Source organism: Paramisgurnus dabryanus, chromosome 23 (genome assembly GCF_030506205.2).
Source record: "Paramisgurnus dabryanus chromosome 23, PD_genome_1.1, whole genome shotgun sequence".
Classification (NCBI taxonomy): Eukaryota; Metazoa; Chordata; class Actinopteri; order Cypriniformes; family Cobitidae; genus Paramisgurnus; species Paramisgurnus dabryanus.
This window is the reverse complement of record NC_133359.1, coordinates 6,051,845-6,076,246: the sequence shown is the minus strand read 5'-3', so window position 1 is coordinate 6,076,246 and position 24,402 is coordinate 6,051,845. Positions and strand designations below refer to the sequence as shown.

At 37.8% G+C, this 24,402-nt stretch overlaps 1 protein-coding gene and 1 long non-coding RNA gene across 5 annotated transcripts in view; both read left to right on the top strand.

Moving 5' to 3' along the window:
• Positions 1 to 24,402, top strand: part of znf469 (zinc finger protein 469) — a 359,871-nt gene that overhangs the window by 93,697 nt on the left and 241,772 nt on the right. The gene's annotated exons all lie outside the window — the stretch shown is intronic.
• Positions 238 to 2,878, top strand: LOC135781869 (uncharacterized). Its single transcript, XR_010545284.1, has 5 exons — positions 238 to 328; positions 1,452 to 1,506; positions 1,689 to 1,767; positions 1,918 to 2,073; positions 2,785 to 2,878. It is a non-coding gene; the product is annotated as an uncharacterized lncRNA (long non-coding RNA).

Sequence of the window (24,402 nt, the reverse complement as noted above, 5' to 3'; positions counted from 1 at the left end):
AATTGTATTTGTTGACTTGAAATGTTTTTTTTCTATTAAGGTCAACGTAATTATGTCTCAAATTAACTGTACAAAATCCTAAGGGGTTGTTTAAACACAAACTATTTATGTGAACTTAAAAATTCTTACATCCAGAGGGTGGCAGTATAGTGCGATGCGAACTGCCATAAACCCCAAATAAGAAGAAGAAGAAGAGCATGACTCGCCAGACTACACGTGCACAAAGATAATTCACAGCAATTCTCTGCAAACCTGCTTGACTCCTGCAAAGTTTTTCCTCGATTGGTTTGGACAGAGGGACGTCTTACCTCTTCAACGGCTGGTAAAGGTATGAGTATATTTGTTTTTCCACCAGTTTCGATATATTTATTTTTAATAAGATATATTTTCTTTATTTTTGACCTGTGGCTGATTACATAAACTGCTTAGAGTCTTACAAAGTCAATCATCTAATTTTTTTTTTTCAAGACATGAAGAAAAAAACATCATACGTTTTATAAAAAAAAATGTAGATTGGTCTAATGTTAATTTAAAGCAGAAAAGTAAGACTGTCCTAACTAATTTCAAGACACAGTCTTAACTTAGTGACTTATGTTTATGCAACTGGCCAAACTGTTTTATAGAGTTCTAGTGTTCTAATTTTAGTTCTAGCTCTGAAGCTAGCATGCTTGCTTAGGCACGTGGCGCAGGTTAGTTCATCAGAGTTCTCCGTCGCTATGATGGATTTTTGTTAACTGGAGCAAGTCTACGACGGCTTTTTCATGCTAATTGCAGGGCTTCTGCCTGTCTTTCATGTCATATTTTCTTAATTTTAAGGCGCAAACATTTTTCAAATAACGTTAGTGTGATAAATATATTTATTTTAATGTGAAAAATGTGTATTCCGCCTGCTGAGGGAATCAAACGTGGTTTGAAAGTAGGGATGTGCACATCGATGTCTGTAAGCTAATCATTTGTTATCAATGTTTTCTAGATATCTTATATATATTAATATTTTTAGCATAAATAAGTGTTCCTTTGTGTTTGACAATACACATCAATGGGTCTGCGACTGCGCAGCGCTACTGCCGTGCACTCCTGAATTTAAAGTGTTTGACTACTAAAGCAAAAAATACACGGGGTGGTTTCCTGGACAGGGATTATCAAGTTGTTTTCAGTTTGGACAGCGCTTGCATTTATTTAAGAAATGTACGCAGTAAACATACTACTTAATTTAAAAACACTGCTACAGTTCTTCTCATCTTGAAACTGTAAAGTTCATCCATCCGACTAAAAATAACTAAAATCCACTGTCAAAATAAACATTGGTTAATACAAATTAGTTTTAAAACCATTTTTTACTTTAAAAATAACAAAGCATGACTATTTTATTGTTAATTCAATTTCACCTTATTAAATTGATTAAGTCCTTATTAAATTGTTTTGTTTGTTTATCCTTTGCAATTTTCCAGGTCCTTAATAAAGGGTGTGTTTTGTGATCCTGCCAAGGTGCTTCACTCACAGTAGGTAAGATCTGCAACATCTAAATTCTGAAAAAAACGTAAATATTATTTCTTGCGTGACCTTTTCATTTGTTGTTTCTGTTTGTATCCTGTTTACTTTACAGTAGCAATTAATAATTTCAGTTTTTAAAATATTATTTTATTGAATTATTGAACAAGACTATTGAACAAGACCTTTGCATACAGGAGACGGGAGGTAGTCAGAGACCAACCCATGATATCAGAGTTCAAGACTAGATGGCCAGGACTGTTCACTGTGCCTGAGGTATAAACTGCTGCTTAAAACATCAATGAACAATGTTGTATAATGCATTAAATGACCATGTGAAAGAATTAAAGAAAACAGTAACAAAGGGTCTTTCAGTAAAGTTGTAGTATACACCATTAATATTTTGTTTTTGGACATTATTCAAAGGTGCAAGCCGAATTTCTGAGGATTACCACTGTTCCCCTCATCACAAAGTTTTTTGCACAACTTGATTACCACACTGATCAGCTCATCAGATTGCTGACGAAGGCAGGTGGATCTTAAGGAAGGCAAATTGACCTCATCTTTGCCCCGACTGCACAGGTATAGTTAACTCTTTTGTAGAACACATTTAGGAATAAGTACATTTTGTCTAGTTTGTGTTGTCATTTGGCAGAAACTAATAACATCTGCAAATGCACCCCATATGAATACATTTTTATTGTATTTTTTCAAAGATTTTTGAGATTAAAGGCGCAAAAGAGTATGTTTTTCGCCGACTGAGAATCCAAAAACGGTTACTGAGTTTTTTTAAATGAGTGCATGCGTAAGAACAGCCTACCTCCTTCAAAGCTCATTTCTAGGGAACGCCTTCCAAAACTCGTGCACGAATATTTGAACACAAGTGTTTGTTTACCACCGGCATATGCTGTGTCGCGTGACTCGCGTCAGTGGATTCATTATGTGAAATGATTTGATAATAAACGCATAAGACGTTAAAACGTTAGATCAGTCGACGCAAACTTACTCCCATTTCAACTAGCATGTAGCAGACTGGTCACTGCCTTACAATTACAGTACAAAAACGTCAATATACCTGAATAACAGTACAACAATAATTAAGTAATCAAGTAATATTGCAAAAATGTTTAAAACAAACATCCTCTTTTGTGCCTTTAACATGATCCCCCCCTTTAAAAGAATGCTATTTTGTATTTACACTACACCCTATGAATAAATGACCAGAATGTTGAGGAAACTGATATACTGATGTAATATGTGTAGTATATTGATGCTGTTTTTCTTCTTAATTAGAATGAAATCGCTGAAAAGAAGAGGGAGTGCCTCCTCACAGCACTCTGTATCTATCTAAATGAAAATCCGAGCAGTCTCTTCAAAGAGTATATGGTAGGTTATGCTAACAATTACTGCAGCAGTAACAGTGTTCTAGGGCTTTTACCAATATCACATTATCCATTTAACATTGGGTGCGTTTCATGCACAGAATAAGCGGATAAGTATAAAAAATCTGTTTATTATAGAAACCTGTTTTCTTGCATTTACATGCAAATCAATAAACTACTATGCAGAAAACTGTGTTTACATGTGGAGAAGTGTCAGCTTTCTCGCAGTCCATATTATCACTGCCTAAAAGCTGATGGGAAATCTGTCTTAAAGGAATAGTCTACTCATTTCAATATTAAAAGTTATTACCTTAACTAAGAAGAGTTGATACATCCCTCTCTCATCTGTGTGCGTGCAAGCGCTGGGGCGCGGTGCGACACTTCGATAGCATTTAGCTTAGCCCCATTCATTCAATGGTACCACTCAGAGATAAAGTTAGAAGTGACCAAACACATCAACGTTTTTCCTATTTAAGACGAGTAGTTATACGAGCAAGTTTGGTGGTACAAAATAAAACGTAGCGCTTTTCTATGCGGATTTAAAAGAGGAACTATATTGTATGGCGGAACAGCACTTTTGGGAGTACTTCGACTCGGCGCAGTAACACCCTCCCTCTCCCATTATAAGAGGGAGAAGGGGAGCGGATTTTTCAGGCGAGTCGAAGTACTCCCAAAAGTGCTGTTCCGCCATACAATATAGTTCCTCTTTTAAATCCGCATAGAAAAGCGCTACGTTTTATTTTGTACCACCAAACTTGCTCGTATAACTACTCGTCTTAAATAGGAAAAACGTTGATGTGTTTGGTCACTTCTAACCTTATCTCTGAGTGGTACCATTGAATGAATGGGGCTAAGCTAAATGCTATCGAAGTGTCGCAGCGCGCCCCAGCGCTTACGTGCACGCACTAAGATGATAGAGGGATGTATCAACTCTTCTTAGTCAAGGTAATGACATATTTTAATATTGAAAATGAGTAGACTATTCCTTTAAAGGGATATTTCACCGGAAAATGAAAATGCTGTCATCATTTACTCACTCTTATGTAGTTACAAACCCACATACATTTCTTTGTTCTGATAAACACGAAGGAAGATATTTTGAGAAATGTTTGTAACCAAACCATCTTTGGACCCAATTTACTTCCATAGTAGGAAAAAAGAATACTATGGAAGTAAATGGGGTCCACAAACGGTTTGGTTACAAACATTTCTCAAAATATCTTCCTTTGTGTTCATCAGAACAAAGACATTTATACAACTTTGTAACTACATGAGAGTGAGTAAATGATAACAGGATTTTCATTTTTGGGTGAACTATCCCTTTAAGTTATACTGTCATATCTCTTCTCATATCTACACTTGTAAATGTAACATTAGCTTTTATTTCCACAGTTTCTCTGTCAATTGCTTAAGTTAAGCGAAGACTTCTATGTGTTACTTTGCGCTTTAACGTGTGACGTTTATCTTTCACACGCGGAGACATGCACACGTGAACCAATCTGCGTAAAGGCTGGTTAAGGTGTTTACTTTGCTTGCGCAACTTATGGGCTTTTCCCTATACAAGAATAAAACGTTTTATGCGTTTACATGCCCTGCTGAAAAACAGCATAGACCAGCATCATTCCCATGCTGGTTGGGTGCTGGTGGTCACCAGCATACCAGCACCAAAACACAAAATATGCTGCTCTTGCTGGTTTTTCCAGCAGGGTAAACCCACATGTTATCAGGAATGGCAATTTTGGTCCAGACTAAATCATGTTTATGATCATTTAATCTTAAAACTGTAAGAACTATAATCTTATAAAAGTAGAACTTATGGCAGAGCTGAAATAAGATGGCTTCAGATCATACAGGTGTTCTTACTTAAGTGGCCAGCAAGTGTACAAATTGCGAGTAATCAGTTTGGATAAAAAGTTAGTAATCAAGCACTATTTTAAAACATGAGCTCTTTGGAATTTTATAATTGGCTGGTGATTTCATTGTTGTCCTTTTTTGTGTGTGGAAAGGATTCATATGGCTGTGCTGCCCAGAGGGAGCTTGATCAACTTGTCGGAACTGATGCCACCAGCACTCCAGTTGATGTTGGAATAGTGATCGAGGGTGTTGAAGTGCTTCATGACTTGGGAGACATAGCTTCTGCATGTGCAAACTTAATGGGTGTCATATATGCAATGAACCTCAGCTATCCTCAGGAACTGAAAATGTTCTTTGAGGTGCTTCAGAAAATCTTCCTCCAACTGGATGCTTCCAGACTCTCACCCAAGGTACAGATGATTTAAAACAAACTGTTTGAGTGAACCAACATTGAACGTTTGGCGTTTTTACACAAAGTCCTGATTTGCACTTGAAACTATTTAATTGAAAAACTAAAACTTTTCTTTTTTTGTGACTCGCACCTCTGTTCTGGGTGACGTGTCTTTGTCATGTATGTACTTAAAAACGATGAGTGAACCAACATTGAGCACTTAAAAGTTTGTTAAACGCCACAAATGCCTGCTTTGCACTTGAAACCCTTTTTATTGAAAACACTTGAAAAATGGTATACATTTGATCTTTTTTTGTGTGGACGCACCAGTGTTCTGGGTGACATGTTTCTCTGTCATGTATGTACTTGGGTGATTCTCACGAAACCATTGAAACACCACGGCACTAATGATTTTAGATATAAAATGTGTAACATAGTAATATTAAAAAGCCTCAGAATTAACACAATACTGTGTTCTACCTTGCACAATGTGTGATTTCAACATAAGAATTTATAATTTGTCAATTTTATCTCATTTTCTGCTGAAATTCTCATTACCGCAATGCGTCCGGCTGTGTTTGAACATGCGTTATGCTGTAATTTAAACATATTAAAACAAAAATATTTAGAAAAAAAATAAATGGATGTTTTGCTAGACTACTTTAGATGACAGAAAATAATTTACTGAATATTCATGTATAATAATAATGAAGAAAAATTAGGAAATTGATGTGTCCATGCCTGATGTTCTCATCCTCCGCAACACTTTTTGAGAACAGTTTAAGCACACATACAGAATTTTAATAAAGTTTGATTTTGAGTGACCAAGCAGATGGACCAGTTACTTCAAGATGGCTACCAGGTAAGATCATCTCTTTATATCTTTCCAGTTAAATTTGAAATATTCTCTTGTCAGAATGCTTACACGACATTTTGATTATCATTACCGAAACAGGTAGTTTTCTACATTTCGAAAATTGTTTGATTTACAATTTTTTATGAAAATGTTCTTTATTAAAGTCTAATTATATGCACTGAATAAAAAATTAGCAAAGCCTACGTGGCTTCTCTATTTTTAGCAAAACATACTGGGGTACCTCATCCTCCGCAACACCATTCTCATATAACGCAACCATTTAATAGCAGTTGCGGTAAAGAGAACTTCTGTTTCGGAAATGAGAATTTAAGCAAGTTTATTACATTTAAATATCTCTTATGAATTTAATATAAATTTAAAATGTAATAACTGTTGATATTTTGCTTTATGATGCTTCATTGTAGACAGTCAGCAAGTGAGAAAAAAGCTTTAGCAAAGGCCAGGTTGACAAAGTTCAGGGAGAAACTTAACAGCAACCCAGAATGGCTAGAGGAGTACAGAAGGAAGGAGAGAGAGAGAGGTTAGGTTTGGAGATGTTACTAGCAGGTGTAATTAGCAAAAAACACACTACAGTGTTAGGAAATGTACATGACAAACACACAACACAACGCAACAAGTCTATACTATATGATGATGTGTACATTAATTTTTTTCTCCCATGTTGTGAGACATGCTAATTTAATGTTATGCTTTCTTTCCACTTTCAGGTATCAAAAACAACCTAGCGATGGCACGCCACGCATCTAGGCGCTGCAACATCAGTTGGATCACAAGATCCACAAAGTTGGATCCCATGCGTGCCAGCATCTCAGCTACCTGCGACCGCACAACGCGCGCTGTCTGCAGCGTCAGATTGCTGCCTGGGGGCGAGGGACAAAGGGAGACTAAAGGCGGCACCTCCTTTCTGCGCAGTGCGTGAGTCACAGACACCAGAGAGGATGGCCTAAAAGCGCCCGGCGCTGTGCAGAAAGCGGGTTGCTGCGCAATTCATTAGGACTGTGCGTTAACCCTTTCCGCCTCTGCTGTCTTCGCAGCATGTGGGTCGTGTTCGACAGTGGGGGAGGGCGTGTTGTAGACGCATATGTGAGGACGGGCCCTGGGGCGAGCAACACAAAACCAACTGAGGAGAAAAATGCTCTGTTTTTGAGCGGCTTCGTTACGGACGGCAGTCCCCCAGGACCCAGTTTCTTGCATCATATACTGGAGGATTTGTGCCAGGGACTCTTGTGATGTACCACCGGTTCTGGTCCATGAGACACAGGGTGGTGAGGTAGGAAGTGGCTCATAGCCTAAGAGCTCTTCACCGCTTCCGAGAAATGCTCCGTGATTGTGCCCACCGTGTCACCAAACAGGCCGGATGGAGAAACAGGCGTGACTGTGGATGGCCACCATGAGTGGTCTTCGTGGCCCTTAGTGTGAAATCCGTAACCATTCTCAGATCCCTGAAGGTATTTAGATCCGTGCTGCCCTCATCCAGAGCCTTAAGCACCTGCGCCTAAAAGATCTGTAGGACCGCCATAGTGTGCAATGCAGACAGAGCCTCTCTCGGCGCGGGTATGCTTTTTCGGACAGGTGTGCTGTCATGAGGCTTCACTACCCTCAAAGCTGTGCCACACCATCCAAGGAAGTGGACAAGGGGCAGAGGTGAGCAGCCACAGCGTCCTTGATGGGGGGAATACACAGGTAGCCTACCTAAGAAAAAAAATGGGGGAGAGGTAGCCCACGTTTTGGTGACTTTCCTCCGAGCATCAGCGGGGCGGCCTGAGTGAAGAAAACAAAAGTCAAGCTTGCTTCTCTGGGGTTCTTGTGGGGTGCTCCACTCAATCTCCAAGTCCTGCACGGCTTTGAAGAGAATGCACACCAGTTCCTTGTAGAAGGATGGCTGTGTGTCTGATGCACCACGTGGAGCCTGGTCCCAGTCTCCAGCCAACGCTGTCAGAGACATCTCATCTTCCTCCGCCGGAAACCCAAAGGAAACAGACCTGGCGGCTCCCGGTTCAGGACACAAGCACTCGGCAACAAACTGAACCGGTTGAGCGAGGGGAGGACGACCACCAGCCGCTCTTTGCCGGCAGTGGGACACTGCAGTAAGAAACCTCCAAGGGCGATGTTGAGCCGGGTCCTGAGCACCTTCATCGGGAGATCCTCACAATAAGGGACACCCTGAGCCAACAATTGCCGCCTTTGGGTGGGGAAGTCCCAAGCAGAGCACACAGAGCTTGTGTGAATTGGGTGGGTCAATCAGACCTCCGCACCACAAGCAGATTTGCAACATCCCGGAACACAGAGAGGGCTGCTTACATTTCAACCTGAATTCAATTTTGCTGCCTATGAAGTCTGTCCTAAAGCATTTCTCGGAGCTGCCATTATGCAGCCAAAGTCATTGTCTCATAAGGCAGCGAGGGAACAAGTCAGCTGTCTAAACTTTCGGATACAGCCTCTCTCTCTCTCTCTCTCTCTCTCTCTCTCTCTCTCTCTCTCTCTCTCTCTCTCTCTCTCTCTCTCTCTCTCTCTCTCTCTCTCTCTCTCTCTCTAATCGAAACAGATACAGAATGGTAAAAGGTCAGAAGACCAAATCATATCCAGCAAGGAAATATTTTTCATCTTATTTACACAAATGTTTTGTGATATCCAGCTGACATTAGCTGGTCATTTCTCAATCCGATGGCTGCAGCCTTCAGAGCTCGCATTTGTAGGCAGCATATGTCATCAAGACCATCTTATTTCTGTATGTTAAATGCATAAATGGGGACTTAAATATGACACAAAGGAATATTAATATAAGCCTTCCTGTTCTCATGTTTTTTCTTTAATATTTTTTTCAAAGACTACACAATAAAACAGTTTTGAACTTGAACGCATGATGCTGTAAATATTATCAGACTTTCTACTTTAAAATTTGTTTTTAACTAAATCTCAGGCTAGTATATGTATTCTCATTACCGAAATAATTAACCTCATTTCCGAAACCTATGTATCATTACCGCAACAGATGCTTATTAAATGTTAATTTCATTAATAGAAGCATAATACTTTGATTTTAAATGCATGTGCAGAATCTCCAAATTATGTTCTTTCAGGTTTGTCATGTCATTTTGAAAATGTGTCAGGTTTCTTCGAAATATAAAAAAAAAATAGTTGTAAATTGTGGAAGGTGTTGCGGTATATGAGCTAAATAAAACAAAATAAAAAAAAACGTTAAATTTAAAATAAATATTATTTCAGAATTTCAATTTACTGTGCATGACTATTAATAATCAATTTTTAAAAATGTGAAAATATATTAGCTTTTCTAACAGTGTTGATGTTTTCTGACTGTTGCGGTAATGAGATTTTTTAGGACTTATTTTTGAAATTATGTTACAAAAAGTGTTAAATGATAAGTAAACGTTTTTAAATTAATGTTCCCATATACTTCAGACTTTGTTTCTAATGTCTGGTGGAAAAAAAAGTAAATTTAAGCAATTTTTACATTTTCATGCTTGACATTTTTACAATCAAGTTTTCGTGAGAATCACCCACTTAAACAATGAGTAAACCAACATTTAGCACTTAAAAGTTTGTGGCATTTTAACATAATGGCCTGCTTTACACTTGAAACCATTTAATAGAAATACACTTGACCTATTGTATTATTTTTATCTTATTTTTTTTATCTGCGTGTTACACACAAAAAGAAAAAAAAATACAATATGTCAAGTGTTTTTCTATTAAATGCACTGCTCAGGAGTTTTATTTTTATAAAATTACCAACTTTACATGCTGCAACTCATGAGTGTTTAACAGTGTTTTTTCTCTTGTTAAAGAAAATTTCATAAAACTGATGTGTTATTGGAAAAACTTGTTGCTTAATAAAGGAACTAACAAATATTAAGTTGAGTTTACTTAATTAATTTATGTGAAACCTGTTGACAAACTTAAATTAATTAAACCTAACTAGTAAAAATTTAAGTTATTGAAATTATTTCATTTTGATTGATTAAGCTTGAATTGAATGTTTTGTTGTAAAATTACAAGTTTACTTTGAATAGACACATGTTTAATATGCAACGTCTAAACAAATTTTGTTAGTCCATAGAACATAACTGATTTTAGTTAATTGAACTGAAATGTCTTTTGTTGGGTGAAAATTAGTGATAATAGTTGGCTAAACTTAAAAAAATTACTTGTCCCTAAAACAACCCTATTACATTGGACAACCTTAAAATATTTGTTTTCAACTTAAATAATTAAATTATGTGGAACCTGTTGACGAAAAAAAATTAATTAAAGTCAACACTTTTTTTTTTTGAGTGTAGGACGGTATAGGGTTGGAGACACCTGCTCTATATAACAAAAGTATTGGGACACCCTTCTAATAAAGTGGTCCCTGTGCCGCCCCAAACAGAGCACTATTGTCTTACAGATGTAAGATTTAGGCATGTTTCGATAGTCGGTGTAACCGGTAATACACAGTGCTTTAGCCTCTCACTGATTAGGGCACTTGTCCACCGCAGCACCGTCTTCCACCGTCATTTTGATTTTTGTATTAAAATAATTTAGTTTTGTAAAACTGAATGTGTCTGCTGCATGAATTCAGTATGAGCTAAACCAGACTGATCTCATGGAAAGTTGCGTTAGTCACGCAAAATTTGATCAATTTATTCATGTCCATGGCACGAAATTCTACTTTTTTCATGCCTTGAGCACGAATATCTTTTTCATGACACGCAGCAAGCAATGCATGCAAGCAATCGAGGAATAAAACAAAGCCACACACCGCGTTAAGATCATCCAATCACATACTTTGGAATTGGAAAATAAATAATTATTTAGTCTAAAGAAATAGTAGATGTAAAATGTGTAAATATTTCTCCGAATGTGCACCCTATGGACTAGTGCTGCGTTAACACCAGTTGCGGTAGAGGCGTCAAGCGCGAGTGATTTCAATGTTAAGTCAATGTGAAAGCACGTTGACGCCTGTCTGGAGGTCTCGCGGCGCGAAATGAGGCATTTAGCGCGGCGCAGTAGGCGCAATTCCACCTCATTTGTGCATCTAGTTCGCACAAATGGCACGGTATGCGGTAATCGTGCTTTTTATTCATTTTGCGTTTCACACGAATTTGTATCTGACGCCAGAGTTTAAAAATTTCAACTTTGGTGGACCACAACTGAAAGCAGGCTTCTGATTGGTTGACGTGCCATGAAAAGCTGCCAAAATTAAAAAATTTTCAACAAATTCGTGTCAAACGCAAAATGCACAAAAAGCACCATTCGCGAGCTCCGCGCCAGATGAACTAGACGCGCGAATGAGGCGAAATCGCATCTACCGCGCCGCTCGAAATGTCTCATTCGCATCGCAAGACCAGCGCGTCTTCACATTGACTTAAGATTGAAATCACTTGCGCTTGATGCCTCTACCCCGGCTGGTGTAAATGCAGCATTACGCATTTTACGCAAGCGCTGAATTTAAACAAGTGCCTCTAATTCAAAAGTAAAATGTAAAATGCGCACGGCTGGATGCTCATTTATAAGCCCCTCCCACCCACACTGAATTGGTCACACGCTGATTAACCGCTGGGAAATTTCCATCACTGCAACGTCCCTAATAAAATCCCTGGTTCACGAACTTTACATATATTTTATTGTTATTCAAACTGATTTTACAAACTTAAATGATTATTGTATTACATATTGTATACATCATCGTTTAGCAAGTTATCATATTTTCCCATTCAATATCGTGCAGCTCTATTGTTAACCACACTGTAAAAAGTAAACGTTTTTTAAGTTGAAAATTAAAATATTTTAGTTGTAACCAATTGAATTATAATTTTTTTTAGGTAGTTTTTTTCACTAAAAGGGGCAATAAGTAGGATTTACCCCATCTATTGGTGGAATTGTATTTTGCATTCAAAAGAACAGTGCTTTCTAACTCCTCCCCTTTCCAAATGCGTGTGGCAACTACGGTAGCCGTTATGTAATCGCTGATCTCCTTGTCCGTTGCAGCTGGTTCACGTGTTCTGAATGAAAACGCGTTGTGGAAACACTTTGGTAGGCTAGTGCTTTTTGTTCCTCTCTGCTATTATAGTTTATCAATACGGCGAAACGATATGGATGCCTCCTTGGACTTACCCGTTCAATGTAAGTAAAGAGGAGAAATTTTAAGTTTACAAAGAAAAGTAAGATCACTGGCAGAGGTCATTTGACACCAACGAGGACATATTTATGAATAAAGACATTGATTTTGATTAATAAAACACTTTAAATCCTACTTATTGCCCCTTTAAAGTGAGAAATTTAAGTTTATAAAACTTACCCGTTGTTACCAATAAAAGTAAGTTTTGTTAGAGCAGCTTTCACTTTTTACAGTGCATTTATTCTTGTAGAAATTCTAGATTTGCATTGTTAAGAAGTTAAAAAAGCAATTTAACTTATTTGGCCCATAGACTTGTATGGCTCAGTAAACCAAGCATTCCTTCCACTGATCATGGTACAAGATCTGTGTGTTTTGGAGGGCTGTTTTTTCGGTCATTCAGCTGAGTATTTTAATTTGCTGTAAAACAATTATTCACAGCAGGAATATCAAAACTGACCCTTTTGACCTGAAGACCACAGACCAGTTCGCTCATTACACTGGCATCTTTTCTCATAAAGTTCCAGAAACAGTCATTAGAGAGGCCCGAAATAAGGTTTTAGACACCTAATGCTTTCATTGTTGCATGTGAAAGCTGCTGGATTGGTTAGAAAGTGATGTCAAACCGCTGACATTCCCTCTGAATCTGGATGAGATCAAAGAGGTTGATGGAAAAGCCCTGTTCTGTGTTACAGTGAGAACCGTAAATGAGATAGCAGCAGCGCCTTTAGGAGTTAATACGAATAGAGGGATGGAGATCTTCAGTAGATCAGTGCCATGTATGTTTATTGAGGATTGTATTGTTCGTCTTACATCACCTGCATTGAAATCTGTGGCTAGTCTAGTGACCTGTGTGTTTTTTGTATGGGGCACTTTTTATTTAATGCACATATAAATGTATCACTTTTAAAGTTCTATCTCAGTTAGGTTAGATAGCCAGGGAATGCATAAAATGATCAAATACACACTGGATGCAATAAAAGCATGGGCCAAATGCATGCAAATGTAGATGTTTGTGACTGGAGCTGTTCTCTAAGTGCTATAAGTTAGAAATCCAATTAAAGAAAGGTTTGGCGTTTTGGGAATGCCAGTTTGCGACGTGCATTTATCACAGACAGATTTGTGGCAGCAATTATTGTATTTTAAAATAATTTAAAAAGGGCTTTTGGGCTTGCGCTATTTCCCCTACGGTTTTCTTCATCTAAATCTGCATCTGGTGCAGCTGAGCTTGCATCTGGTTTCCATGCCTGCTCCGTTCAGTCTGAGAGATAATGGCCACACCTTGGCGCGATTCACTTGTCGGGGTAAGAATTCCCAAAGCAATCCTCAAGTCTCGGAATGTCGTGGCGTGATGGGTTTGTGACGCAAAGGAATCCCCAATGCCACGCTACTGATGAAATCGAGTCTGCATGCTGCACGATTCATTTTACCTACTATTCCCTGATGTTGTTTTTGATTGAAAACCTACACAGATCTACTCTTGGTGTTTATCTGACTTTTCCACATGTGTTGATAAAGGCTGCGCAAGAAACATAGCTCAGTGTGTCATCCAAAATAATACATCACCCGTTAGCCGACAGTCATTAAACATTTACCGTCATACATGGGGGATGCAAGGCTAATGCTTTTGAGACTAAAGATGGTGCTTGGTTAGCACATGTCTTTGGAATGGGATGTTATTCACAACATATGGAGCCATTGAAGTGTGGAATATTACTGATATGACTTCTGTTATTAGTAGGAACCAGGAGAAGTCCCTATTGAAAAATCCAGCAGAAGCTGGTAGCTGGTTTTAGATAGTTTAAGGTGGCAGCTGGTCAAGCTGGTGGGTCAGCTGGGACCAGCTAGACCAGCTTAAAAAGTGACCAAAACACAGCTAGACCAGCTTGCTACACCAGCAAAACCAAGCTGGGAGACCAGCTAAAACCAGCTCACCATCTCATGCTGGTTTTAGCTGGATTTTTCAGTAGGGTTTTTTTCAACATGCTTTAAAACTACAACCCTGTTTATGAACAGAGCTCTTCAAGTTTACACTACTATTAACGTTATGTAAAAACTCGCTTCGTTTCAAGAAGATGTTCGGTTAATGTATTGGTATAAGACTTGAAGAAGGCCAGAAGGGGCAGACCAAAATCGCCGCAATAGTGTCATGTGAATAAAATGGAGTCATTGGATCTGTCTCTGGAATTAAGTGTTGTGTGGGATATTTGGGGGAGTGCTGTGGGAAGAGAACATATTATTGAGGGATATTACGCAAGGGGAAAATTTCGAGATTGTTTGCAAAAAGGTGGAATAATGTTTGATAGTTAGACTGGGATTCGGTAAATAAAAAGACTGTGTGGAAAATTTTCCGGAGAGTTTTGGCACCCAGGTTGTGGGTTCTATACTGAATGAATTGCAGTGACATTGGCCATGCTTAAGATACGTCCATATGGCCACATTATATATACAAGGAGACCAAGATAAATAAAAGTCCGAGAGCTAGAAGAAAAGAAAGAAAACTTCCATTGAAGATTTACGCCCCGCCGTGTCTTTTGCTCTGCTAATTGTACGTAAGGTATTCTTGGCTTTTCATGAATCCTAAATGTCATTCGCTTGGAAAAGAAAAGTCCAATCTGTAAAAGGTGCTTTTGGGAAACAGTGAAATACAATGAAGTACAAAGCAGCTTGAAAGTTATGGAAAGTTAAATGTAACATTTCTGAGGCTGCAAATATTGATGGGAACCAAAAGAAACCCTCAGAGCTGACTTCTGTGAACGGAAAGGCCTGCTGAGCATAGATGTGCAGTGAATGGCTGGAAATGGTCCTTGGCCGACACAGGAACACAAAGAGGAAGGCAAAACAAGTTCTGTACTGAAAAAAACTTACAAAAGACATTAGGGGGGGCACCTCTAACCTGGACAGTCTTGCTGTGTCCGAAACCGCCTACTTTCATACTATATAGTAGGCGAAAAGCAGTAGGCGAGGCGAGTAGTATGTCCGAATACATAGTATTTTAAAAACAGTATGCGAAAAGTACCTGGATTACCTACTACTTCTGGTTAGATTTCGAAGTGTGCATACGATGGACACTTCACTATCCCATGATTTCCCAGGAGCGGAGTTATGCAACGAAGAAGAAAGGCGAAAGCAGCGATGCGGCCGTTTTCGCGCTGGTATGACATGACGCGATGACGACGTATGTCACGTGATGTATCAACATGGCGGATGTAGTAATGTCCGAATCGCATTCATACTACTAGGATTCATACTATACAGTACCTACTTTTTTAACAGTCAGTAAGTAAGTACTTCATCTCATTCCCTACTGAACAGTATGCGGTTTCGGACACAGCCTCTGGGACTCATGAACTCCTAGGACACAGCTTTTCAGATCTGCATCATCCTTTAGAGTTTAGTTTCAACCCAGCTCGTACCTACATGACATGCTTGTGATTTTCGAGTAATCTAGTAGACCTCGATAAACTTCTTCAGGTGTATTTGATTAGGGTTGGAGATAAAGTCCCCCTAGGAGCAGACTTCAGCAGACCTGCTCTCGAGGTTCACCATGGAACTTCAGGGGGTTTGTGAAACTGTGGCACAAACGACAAATTAAATTATATACTTGAAATCCTAAGTCATGTACTGACTTTAGGTAAATAGTTTAGATCACCGATTCCCAGCCCTGTTCCTGATGAGCTTATGAGTTGAATCAGGTGTGTTTTCTTAGGGAGACATCCAAAAAATGTGCACTGCTGAGGGTCCTCCTGGAACAGGGTTGATATTCCAGATAATAGGGCTCACTAGTTGGGTTGTCTTTTTGGGGATTTGTACTTAACTTGCTTTCATTCTGAGAAGAGATTTATCACACAGACAAGCTTGTGTTCACTGTCCCTCAGCAAACCAGATCAAGTGGTCTCAGGTCATTCATGTTCTTCTCTCTGTCTAGGGATGTATGGGCCATATGTTATTCTATGACACTTGTAGTCGTGATGGACCGACTGGCGCTGGGCTGGTTTTTAATCCAGCCTATCCCCGCTTCTGTCTCTGCGAAGAGACCTCAATAAGCCCTGGGACTCTGAGAATACTGTTTTCAAAGTCACTGAGGAAGGAAACCGGTTCAAACGGAATGAAGTTATAAAATCTGTTATTTTATTATGTAATATTTACAGTTCAATTAAGTACAATTCCAGTCTTAAGACACACCCTGGAATGGGAACACGTTGTTCAAGATGCTAAAATGGATTGGGAGGCTTTTTATAATGAAAGAACATATTGTGACCTCTTAAACGTACGGCGCTTCTTACAACACCTTAATGCATTTCTTTAGAGCCACCAAAGGCATTTAAAGGCAAACTTTGACACCCCCGACCTCATTTAGTGGAGACAGTGGTAGTGGTTCAGGATTGTTGTGGAAAGTCTGTCGGAATTTAGTTCGGAAGCCAGAGACCGAGGTTCTTTCCCACTTCGTACATTACACCTTGTTTATCATTCAGTCTCGATGGCTCCCGTCGAAAGAAAAATAGCAGCTGAAATATGCGACTGTTGATTTGAGGCAATTGGGATAAGGTTTAGTTACGAGGGGTGAGTGGAAAGAAGAACAGTACTGTTTCCATAAGACCGCCTCTCGTAATCCTAAAGTGTGGCCACTGGAAGAAGCCGATCTGCTCCGGACATGTGTTCATTATTAGGAACTTCTCTCACCTCAGGAATCTTTACACGTTTTGCTTCATTGTGGTATTATGCAGACTCCATCTCGAGCGTATCTCTTCGTCATAAATCTATGTTGTATCGAGTCAAAGCTGGAGTCAGTTTCGATTTGCCTTGTCAACTTACGGTTCTTTCAACGTTTACGAGCCGTGCGTTTGGAATACGAGAGGTTTTATTTACGATTGTCATTAAAAGAGCTGTAATCCCTCTCTGATTAAAATACGGCTGATAAAATATGCAACTGGCAAATATTGTTGATTATGTAATACTAGACAAGACTTTTCGAATTAACCTAGGCATTTAAACGCCGGCGAATATATGAAAGCCACTCTTTACTGTACATTTTTCCTGTATGGGAAGTTAAACGGTGTTCAACCGAGCTATATGCAGGTGGACCAGTGAATGTAATCCCAGTTAATTCAATGTGAATGTAAACATAAAAGATTGGATATGATTTTTTTAAATATTGGATCTTTTGCGGTTAAGAAGATCATTTTCTTCCAACAGGGAATTAGTTTGCTTTTAGGAAAAAAGTAACTACAACAAGATGGTTTGAGGGAAGTCATCAAGTTTTGGCCTCGGCGTAGTGTCACTGTCAGCTTTTCTTTATTTCATCAATATACCTCCCTTTTTTTAAGTCTTGATGTCCAAAAACACCAGTCTAATTTAAAACATGTTCCTGGACTTTGTCATTGGATTGGGATTTTTCCCTCTCCATCGTCCTTTGGCCCAGACAGAAAAAGAACAACAGAAGAAAACTGGCACGAGACAAGAACGGAAAATGTGTCGATTATTATTGCCGCTCATAAAGAACCAACCGTTACTTGCTGGATTATAGTGCTGCTTTTTGATTGGCTGATGCACAGTGCTAAATTCGATTTTAGGACACAGACCTTTCCAAGTTTTATAGACTTTAATAATAATAATAATAATAATGCAAAGTTAATGCAGGTAGCATATTTCTGAATGAAACTTTTGAGTGTCTTGGCAAACGTGAGATAACCTAGTTGAGATATGATATATGTAAATCTTCTTTACTCTGAGTAATGTCAAAAGCACTGATTCATACCCGCTTGTGTGGCTGTGGTCTCCGTCTATGAATGGATGGTATAGATTTCTCTCCAAATAAACAGCCGTCCAGGAGCTTCGAGTGGCAGGTAAAATATACAAAGATATTCTCAAACAAGTCGCCCTGCCAAGGGTAACAGCTACGAATTATTTATGCATTTATCGGGATTTCCTGTATATTTGCAGTTATGTTGGAACCTGTACAGCGTTTGAGAAGCGTGTGTGTATTTGCTTGGGTGTGTCTGCGTGTGTGTTTAAGAAATCCTTTGTGTGTTTGTAGAGACCAGCGGAGTGCCCGACTTGCATTGCGTAGCATAAACTGCTGTAGCATAAACGAAAACAACATTTTCAATATCCCTTACATAATGTTTCTTCAATCTATTACTCCATCCTGGTCGCAAAAAGCTATGGTGCTCATGTGGACAGTACACGTTCAAGTACGACTTTCTTCCACCACTCCTTCTCACATAATTTCCTTGTTTTTCTTTTCTCTTTTGAACTATAATCCGGTCAATGACTTGGATTTGAAACAGTAGCCCAGAAAAGAAAAGGCTGTTTATGGGAACTACTGTATCCTTCCCACGCACATTGGTGGTAACACATCGGTATTTGACTTTTTGTCGCTCTTACTGCATAAATGTGTTTTAAAGTACTTTTTGTTTGTTGTTCTGTTGGGGAAAAGAAATACTTTCCACTCGAATAAAAGCTACTAGATTGTGGCATTGGCGTGTTTCCCAATAGTAGGCCTATAAGGTAGACCTATTGAGCTGAAAATAGATTTCTTTCCCATATAACAGCGTTCCTTGTTTACTGCAACATGTTAATTTTACAGTGTAAATTATTTATGGACACTGCTGTAAATTGTCTGGTGACCTTTCTGTTGTTGACGGTTCCAAACTGAAGCTGGAAAAAGTGAACTTGCTTTTAGACTCTGTCTTTTCTCCAATCTCTGGCTTTTCACTGTGAGATTTATTGGTTTTCTTTGATGAAGGTAATGAAGTGCTTTTATCTTCACATCATTGCTGATTAGAGTCAATGTGGGTTTCTAAAAGCAGATACAGATGGTTTTGGTTTAGCAAATAAAGCGTGCAGTGAAGATGATAATGCAAACACTTTCATGCCATTGGCACTATGTTGGGCTGGTCAGAAATCTTATTCTAACATTGTCCGAGGCCCTTTTTACACTGCAAAAATGACTTTCTGACTTAGTGTTTTTGTCCTGTTTTAGTACAAATATCTAAAAATTCTTAAATCAAGATACATTTTCGTTATGAGCAAAATGACCTAACAAAATAAGTATTTTTAGACAAAAATAATACCAAATTGTGCTTTAAACAAGCCACAAAAAATCTGCCGATGGGTAAGCTAATTTTTCTTGAATTGTTTAAGAAAAAAGTTCAAGGTTATTTGTTTACCCCATTGGCAGATTTTTGTGCTTTGTTTTATGCACAAATTCACTAGAATTGCATATTTTTTTGTCTTATTTTCTTAGGTCATTTTTTTGCAGTTTATAAGGACCTATGAACTTTGTCTGATTTGTCTGTTGTGATTCTCTGTCTGTCTGTCTGTCTCTATTTATCTTACACGTGTGTCTGTGTATGTTCATTTTTTGTCTTCCTTTGTGTCTCTACCTGTTCATCTTTATGTCTGTCTGTCTGTTTTTATCTGTCTGTCTGTTTTTATTTGCCTGTGTTCATATGTCTGTCTGCCTGTATCTATTCATCTGTCTGTTTGTATCTATTTGTCTGTCTGTATCTATTCCTCTGTATCTATTTATATTTAGTAATATGTCTTGCTGTCTGTCTGTCTCTTTTAATTTGTCTATCTGATATATTCATCTTTATCTATTCACATTTATTAACCTGTCTGTCTTTATTCATATTTATATGTCTGTTTGTATCTATCTGTCTATATTTATTATTTTGTCTGCGTGTCTCTGTTCATTTGTTCGGTTTGTTTGTCTTTCTGTATTTATATGTCTGTCTGTCTTTCTGTTGATTATCTAGTCTTTCTGTATCTATTCATCTTTATCTATTCATATTTATTAACCTGTCTGTCTTTATTCATATTTATATGTCTGTTTGTATCTATCTGTCTATATTTATTATTTTGTCTGCGTGTCTCTGTTCATTTGTTCGGTTTGTTTGTCTTTCTGTATTTATATGTCTGTCTGTCTTTCTGTTGATTATCTAGTCTGTCATCTATTCATCTTTATCTATTCATGTTTATTAACCTGTCTGTCTTTATTCATATTTATATGTCTGTTTGTATCTATCTGTCTATATTTATTATTTTGTCTGCGTGTCTCTGTTCATTTGGTTCGGTTTGTTTGTCTTTCTGTATTTATATGTCTGTCTGTCTTTCTGTTGATTATCTAGTCTGTCATCTATTCATCTTTATCTATTCATGTTTATTAACCTGTCTGTCTTTATTCATATTTATATGTCTGTTTGTATCTATCTGTCTATATTTATTATTTTGTCTGCGTGTCTCTGTTCATTTGTTCGGTTTGTTTGTCTTTCTGTATTTATATGTCTGTCTGTCTTTCTGTTGATTATCTAGTCTTTCTGTATCTATTCATCTTTATCTATTCATATTTATTAACCTGTCTGTCTTTATTCATATTTATATGTCTGTTTGTATCTATCTGTCTATATTTATTATTTTGTCTGTCTGTCTCTGTTCATTTGTCTGTTTGTTTGTCTTTCTGTATTTATATGTCTGTCTGTCTTTCTGTTGATTATCTAGTCTGTCTGTATCTATTCATCTTTATCTATTCATATTTATTAATCTGTCTGTCTGTCTCTTTTAATTTGTCTGTCTGTATCTATTCTTCTGTATCTATTCATATTTATTAATCTGTCTGTCTCTGTTCATCTGTCCGTCTGTATTTATCTGTCTGTTTGGATCTATTTGTCTGTCTGTATCTATTCATTTGTATCTATTCATATTTATTAATCTGTCTGTCTCTGTTCATCTCTCTGTCTTTTTTATCTGTCTGTTTGTATCTATTTGTCTGTCTGTATTTATTCTTCTATATCTATTCATATTAATTAATCTGTCTGTTTGTGTGTCTATCTATGTCTCTCTGTCTGCCTGTATCTATTCATATTTATAAATCTGGCTGTCTCTGTTCATCTGTCTGTCTGTCTGTCTGTTTGGATCTATTTGTCTGTCTGTATCTATTCATCTGTATCTATTCATATTTATTAATCTGTCTGTCTCTGTTCATCTGTCCGTCTGTATTTATCTGTCTGTTTGGATCTATTTGTCTGTCTGTATCTATTCATTTGTATCTATTCATATTTATTAATCTTTCTGTCTCTGTTCATCTCTCTGTCTTTTTTATCTGTCTGTTTGTATCTATTTGTCTGTCTGTATTTATTCTTCTATATCTATTCATATTAATTAATCTGTCTGTTTGTGTGTCTATCTATGTCTCTCTGTCTGCCTGTATCTATTCATATTTATAAATCTGGCTGTCTCTGTTCATCTGTCTGTCTGTCTGTCTGTTTGTATCTATTTGTCTGTCTGTATTTATTCTTCTGTATCTATTCATATTTATTAATCTGTCTGTCTCTGTTCATCTGTCCGTCTGTATTTATCTGTCTGTTTGGATCTATTTGTCTGTCTGTATCTATTCTTCTGTATCTATTCATATTTATTAATCTGTCTGTCTCTGTTCATCTGTCCGTCTGTATTTATCTGTCTGTTTGGATCTATTTGTCTGTCTGTATCTATTCATTTGTATCTATTCATATTTATTAATCTTTCTGTCTCTGTTCATCTCTCTGTCTTTTTTATCTGTCTGTTTGTATCTATTTGTCTGTCTGTATTTATTCTTCTATATCTATTCATATTAATTAATCTGTCTGTTTGTGTGTCTATCTATGTCTCTCTGTCTGCCTGTATCTATTCATATTTATAAATCTGGCTGTCTCTGTTCATCTGTCTGTCTGTCTGTCTGTTTGTATCTATTTGTCTGTCTGTATTTATTCTTCTATATCTATTCATATTAATTAATCTGTCTGTTTGTGTGTCTATCTATGTCTCTCTGTCTGTTCGTATCTATTTGAATGCCTGTATCTATTCATATTTATACATCTGTCTGTTTCTGTTCATGTGTCTGTCTGTCTGTCTGTCTGTCTGTATCTATTTGTCTGTCTGTATCTATTCAATATTTATTAATCTATCTGTCTGTTTGTCTCTGTTCATCTGTCTGTCTGTCTGTCTGTCTGTATCTATTTGTCTGTCTGTATCTATTCATAAATGTATTAATATGTCTGTCTGTCTGTCTCTGTTCATCTGTTTGCCTGTCTGTTTGTATCTGTTTGTCTGTCTGTATCTATTCATATTTATTCATCTGTCTGTCTGTCTGTCTGTCTGTCTGTCTGTCTGTCTCTGTTCATCTGTCTGTCTGTCTGTCTGTCTGTCTGTCTGTATCTATTTGTCTGTCTGTATCTATTCATAAATTTATTAACCTGTCTGTCTCTCTTTCTGTTTGTATCTATTTGTCTGTCTGTATCTATTCATATTTATTAATCTATCTGTCTGTCTGTCTCTGTTCATCTGTCTGTCTGTCTCTCTGTCTGTCTGTATCTATTTGTCCGTCTGTATCTATTCATAAATGTATTAACCTGTCTGTCTGTCTGTCTGTCTGTCTGTCTGTCTGTCTGTCTCTGTTCATCTGTCCGTCTGTCTGTCTGTCTGTCTGTCTGTCTGTATCTATTTGTCTGTCTGTATCTATTCATAAATTTATTAACCTGTCTGTCTCTCTTTCTGTTTGTATCTATTTGTCTGTCTGTATCTATTCATATTTATTAATCTATCTGTCTGTCTGTCTCTGTTCATCTGTCTGTCTGTCTCTCTGTCTGTCTGTATCTATTTGTCCGTCTGTATCTATTCATAAATGTATTAACCTGTCTGTCTGTCTGTCTGTCTGTCTCTGTTCATCTGTTTGCCTGTCTGTTTGTATCTGTTTGTCTGTCTGTATCTATTCATGTTTATTCATCTGTCTGTCTGCCTGTCTGTCTATGTACATCTGTCGGTCTGTCTGTTTGTATCTATTTGTCTGTCTGTATCTATTCATATTTATTAATCTGTCTGCCTGTCTGTCTCTGTACATCTGCCTGTCTGTCTGTTTGTATCTATTTGTCTGTCTGTATCTATTCATCTGTATCTTTTTATATTTATTAATCTGTCTATCTGTCTGTCTCTGTTCATCTCTCTGTCTTTTTTATCTGTCTGTTTGTATTTGTCTGTCTGTATATATTCTTCTGTATCTATTCATATTTATTAATCTGTCTGTCTGTCTGTCTCTGTTTATCTTTTTGTCTTGCTGTTTGTTTCTATTTATCTGTCTTTATTAATCTCTTTCTGCATTCATCTGACGTCTGTCTGTCTGTCTGTCTGTATCTATACATCTGTCTGTCTGTCTCCGTTAAACTGTCTGTCTCTATTCATATGGATGCCTATATCTTTTTGTCTGTTTGTTTTTGTCTGTCTGTCTGTCTATCTATATTTATACATATGTCTGTCTGTCTGTCTGTCTGTCTGTGTTAAACTATCTGTCTCTATTAATCTGTATGCCTATATCTATTTGTCTGGTTGTTTCTGTCTGCCTGTCTTTTTGTCTATCTATCTGTCTCTTTGTGTCTCTCTGTTTTTATTTGGCTGTCTGTATCTATTCTTCTATCAGTCTCTCCCTATTCAGTTGTCCATCTCTATTTGTCTGGTTGTCTCTGTTCATCTGTCTGTCTATTTTTTGTCCGTCTTTCTGTATTTTCTCATCTGTCTCTCTTTGTCTCTCTGTCTGTCTCTCTTCGTCTGCCTGCCTATATTTATTTGCCTCGTCTGTCTTTCTGTTTTTTATTCATCTGTCTGTCTATGTTTAGCTGTCTATCTGTATGGATTTGTCTGTCTGTCTACATTTATTTGCATACACTGAACTATCTTTGCAGGTGCTTTCATTAAGAAATGTATTGAAGAAGTCTCATGACCTTTTCATTGCTACCAGCGACGTGCTCTGCAATGTTAAGCTACAGATACAAAGTCAATCCTACGGCAGCCAGTTGTTGATTGTTATCTCTCATATCTGAAGGCCACTGATACAGAGATCCTGTAAAACTCCAAAGAGCAGGGCCTCAATGTCTGCTGTAATAGTCAAGGCCTCAATCATCAACCAGGAGCTAAAAACACGCGCATACTCCACTCCCGCTTACATGCAGGTAGTCTAATGGGCCTTGACAGAGAGGTATACTGTCTCTCAGAATGAGGAATGCTGCATTCAATATAGAAAGAGGCCACTGGCAGCGTCTCCCATCAATCAAAGTAGTCATGCGGCGATCAAAGTGTGCTTGAGCTCTTATGCGCTGGATTTTTCTCTCTTCAGAAAAGACATTTTGTGTTGCCTGTTCCTTCTCCCGACTCAAACACACACTGACATAAGTTTGTATCAGAGCGTGCTGACTGACGTGCCGGGGAAAGCCTTTTTTCCTGTCACAACAGGGGGTCGTTCCTGTTAGCATGATAGGCA